The sequence below is a fragment of the Rhinopithecus bieti genome, unplaced genomic scaffold, assembly GCF_001698545.2.
Source record: "Rhinopithecus bieti isolate Rb0 unplaced genomic scaffold, ASM169854v2 scaffold_5478, whole genome shotgun sequence".
NCBI classification, from domain to species: domain Eukaryota; kingdom Metazoa; phylum Chordata; class Mammalia; order Primates; family Cercopithecidae; genus Rhinopithecus; species Rhinopithecus bieti.
The window spans coordinates 117,613-122,005 of NW_016805008.1; the positions used below are offsets into that span (position 1 = coordinate 117,613).

The 4,393-nt window shown below is 33.4% G+C and overlaps 1 pseudogene; it reads left to right on the top strand.

Moving 5' to 3' along the window:
• Positions 1–359: 359 nt before the first annotated feature.
• LOC108528862 (rRNA-processing protein FCF1 homolog pseudogene) lies at positions 360–919 on the top strand (annotated as a pseudogene).
• Positions 920–4,393: the final 3,474 nt, after the last annotated feature.

The following is a 4,393-nucleotide window of genomic DNA, read 5'->3' on the forward strand; positions in this document are numbered from 1 at the left end:
TTCCAGTAGATAATGCAAAACTATTAGCCAATAAAGTAAAGAACGGAGAGAGGAAAAACCACAATGTGTCATAGAAAAGGATGCAAAATTAAACTTCAAAATACATGAAGATAACTAACATTACAAATAGGCAAATCAGCCAACCAAACCAAACCAAAAATAGATATTACAAAATGTGAACAGGTAGATATAAAAATAAACCGATCAACATTTTTGGAAATTAAGAATATGATCATTGAAATTAAAATTTAATAAGCCATATATAGTACTGTTGAATAAAGGAGTAATTCAGTTTAAAGATAATAATAGGAGACACAAGAGTGTGGCATGAACATGGAGAAGCAAAATTAAACAGGAAGTATGCGACCATGAAGTGAATGCTCAGTCTCAGAGATCAGACGCTTAAAGAATAGGACAGACTGAAACCTAAAAAGAAAGAAAAATACTATCCCAGCATGCTAAAGAAAAGAAAAGTTCCTCAGCACCCTTCCTGGTTATTTTTCCAATACAATACACAGCTGGGTCCACCTTACCATATCCTGTTTGATACCAGCTTTATCAACTTTTCCATTAAAATCGAACTGGACTTAGTGTAGTCAATGTTGGACTGTCTGTATACACGTCTATCCCTTGTGTAACTGTGTAATGGCTGAAACTGGGGAATTAGGGCAGAAGTATCAGGTAGCTCTAAGGATTGTTAAGGATCCAATATTTGAATGATTACCGGGGACACACAAAGAAACTTACGCAGATGACAACTTAGCACAGAGAGTAACTCATAAGTGCTACATTGTGTCCTTGGTTGACAAGGACCTTAAAAAAGAATCCAAAAGAATCCTGGAGTTCCTAACATGTACATTTCTAACCTAGATAAAACTCTGAATAGATGTCAGGTGACTATGGAGCCCCTAGGTTCTAACTCTTATAAGACAAAGTTTCTCTGCCTTTCTTCGACCAGCTTTCTGTTGTTTCCAGTTCATTAAACATTCCGTAGTGTGATATGTAGCTTCCATTTACCCATTTGCTCTATTATGAGCTGAGTATGATTAAATATGCTCACTTTCTGATGCTGTGAAATTATACTTTGAATTGAAAGTATTTGAAATTGATACTTTGTCTCACTCAAAAATTTTAGGCCGGGCTCAGCGGCTCACATCTGTAATCCCAGCACTTTGGGAGGCCAAGGCAAGCGGATCACCTGAGGTCAGGAGTTCGAGACCAGCCTGACCAATATGATGAAAACCCCATCTCTACTAAAAATACAAAAATTAGCCAGGCGATGGTGGCATGTGCCTGTAATCCCAGCTACTTGGGGAGCTGAGCGGCAGGAGGGAAGCAATCACTTGAACCTGGGAGGCGAAGGTGCAGTGAGCCAAGATCATGACACTGCACTCCAGTCTGATGCAACAGGATCAAAAAACTTTCTTTTCTCTCAAAAAAAAAAAAAAAAAAAAAAAAAAAAAAAAAAAAAAAAAAAAAAAAAAAAAAAAAAAAAAAAAAAATTTAAATAATGATGAAAGTTACCAAATCCTAGGAAGAAAATGTCATACTTTTTTCTGAGTTCTGTTGCACAGTGTGGGTGAATATGGTTAATAAAACGTATCACACATTTCAAAATTGCTATGCGAGTAAACTTCAAATGTTCTTAACATGAAAACGTTAAGTATTTAAAGTGATGGGTATGTTAACTAACTTAATTAATTATTCAACATTGTATCCATAGACTATGACATAACTTTGTAACCCATAAATTTACACAATTATAAATTGTCAGTTTATAATAAAAAGTGGCATATTTTTAGAAAAAAATAGAGTATTCAGTACAAACAGAAGGCAGAGGTTAAAATATTTAGAAAGAATAAAAGAAAAGGAAGAAAGAGAAAAAGAAGAAGGAAAGGAAGGGAGAAAGAGAGGGATGAAGGAAGAAAGAGAAGAAAGAAGACAGTTTACAGACCCGAGAAATAGTTGAAAATTTACAAGATAGACTGAATAGGACTTTCTCCACCACTTCTTTTCCCTGCCAAAAAAGAGAAGAGAAGTAGTGACAGGAGAGATAATGACTGATTTTTATTTTTTTTCAAAATGAAGAGAGGAGATGTAAAATCAAAAGGATATCCAATTCCAAGGCTGGAGTTTTTAAAGTTCACCTTAGAAATGACATGGTAAAATACAAATTTGAAAAGTTACCATAAAGTAAAACCATTTACTTACCAAAGAATAGTAATTGCCTTGGCAGTAAACTTTTTAGCAAAAATAAATAAATGCCAGAAAATACTGGTATAACATCTTCAAATAGCTGAAGGAATTGCACACTAGTGCAAACATCATGCAAGAGTAACAACATCTGGCAATGCTGGAGACTGAATTCTCTGACAAGGTCTCCTACACAAATACAACTAAATGATGAATAACATATTTTCCAGAGCATGCTCGGCCCCAGGAAGCAGGGGAAATCTGTTATCCCTCCCTCAAAAGGACTTGAGTAGTAGTTGAAAATCCGTGCTGTGAGAGGTAAACAGGTGAGAGAAATGTGATTGCTCCTCAAACAGGTGGCTTTAATATGAGCAGGTGCCCTTCATACTACTGCAATTATACATTAAACCTTTGGCCGACAACGAAGTAAGGAAGCTGACGCTGAAATGCCTATCTTAAGCTAGGATACCCTAAAAGGTCCAACTAGATCTACGATACTCCAGAGACCCTTAACAGAAACAAAAGCTGAAGAAAAGCATTCCCAGTGTAAGGCCACACTATTCCCAGACCAAAGTCAATCATAAGTTTCTAAATACTATCAAGCAAATAAGGAGACAAGATATCATGAATGAGGCAGCAGAAAAAAAGAGAAAATAAAAAGATTTAGCCCATAAAAACCTTAAGATAATTAAATTGTCAGATGCAAAATATAAAATAGCCAATGTAGAAAACATAAAAACTGAATTCTCTGATAGACCAAGCCACAAGAGACTTTCATAAATGAGCAGGGAATTCTAGAAAAGCAACCAAATGGAACTCCTAGATATTGAAAATATAATGGCTGAAATGAAGCAAAAACTAATTAAAGAGGTTAAATAGCAGAAAAAACATAGCCAAAGAGGTAACAGTAAAGGTATATCTGAAATATTACCCACAAAACAAGAGCAGAGAGCCGTGGAATAGAAATATGAAAATGGAGATATACACATGTAGGATTGAATGAAAATGTTCAATCCAAAGTACCGCTCTGAGTAGAGTCCTAGAAAAAGAGAAATGAGGGAATAGAAGAGAGGCTTGCCAATAAATGTATGAACTTAGGAAAAAATGAGAAATTTATGAAAAATAGAACTACAAACTTTTAATCAAGAAGTAGAAAGTCTGAATAGCCCTCAAATTATTATAAAATTGGTCAATGCTGAAAGAAAGAAAATTCCAGGCCCAAGTTATTTAACATGCAAGCTCTAATATACTTTTGATGATATTATATCTTCAATCTAATATAAAGTCTTCCAGATAATGGAAAACTAGAGGGGGAGGATATTGCCCAAATCTTTCAATGAGACCAGTATAACTTTGATGCAAAGATAGGATAAGGAGAGTTAAAAAAAAAAAAAAAAAAAAAAAGGACAATGACAGGCCAGTCTCTCTCATTCATAAATATACAAACAAAAGTTTTAAAGAAAATATTGCCAATCCAAATTTAAAAATTTATAAACTACACGATCAACTAAGAGCAATTTATCATTATGCCAGAAATTCACAAAAGATTTATTACAAATAAAATTACAGAAATGGAAGGAAAAGCATATGATCATCTTGAGAGAAAACTTATTTGAGAAAAAATAGACACTGATTCAGAATAAAACTCTTTAAATTTTAAAACTCTCAAAATAATTTGATAAAAAACAGACACTGATTCAGGAGAAAAGTTCTTAGCAAAATGAGAAGGGAAACGAACTTAATCTGATAAACGATATCTGCCAAAAGCCTATAGCAACTGTTATCATTAATGATGAAATATTGGAAGCATCTCTTTCAAAGACAGAAATTTAGTAAAGAATCAATAGTTTCAAATTAACATTCAGTTAGAATGTCTAACTAGTAGCATCAAACTGCAAAAATAATGGGAAACTAAGGATGTGAAGGGAAGAGACAAAACATATTATTCACAGATGATATAATGGAGAAAATACAAAATAATCTATCTAAAATTTGTAGAAATTGATTAAAGTAAAGCTAGGTGGTTGGTTATAAGATTAATATGCAAAAATTATTTGTGTATTTATATCTCATCAAACAACAATTAGGAAAAAAGTCTTGTATAAGTGACATTCATGACAGCAACAAATATTGTAAGAATGCTAGGAATATACCCAAAAAAATTTCAAAACTTATATGGAGAAAATTATGCAAGCATTAA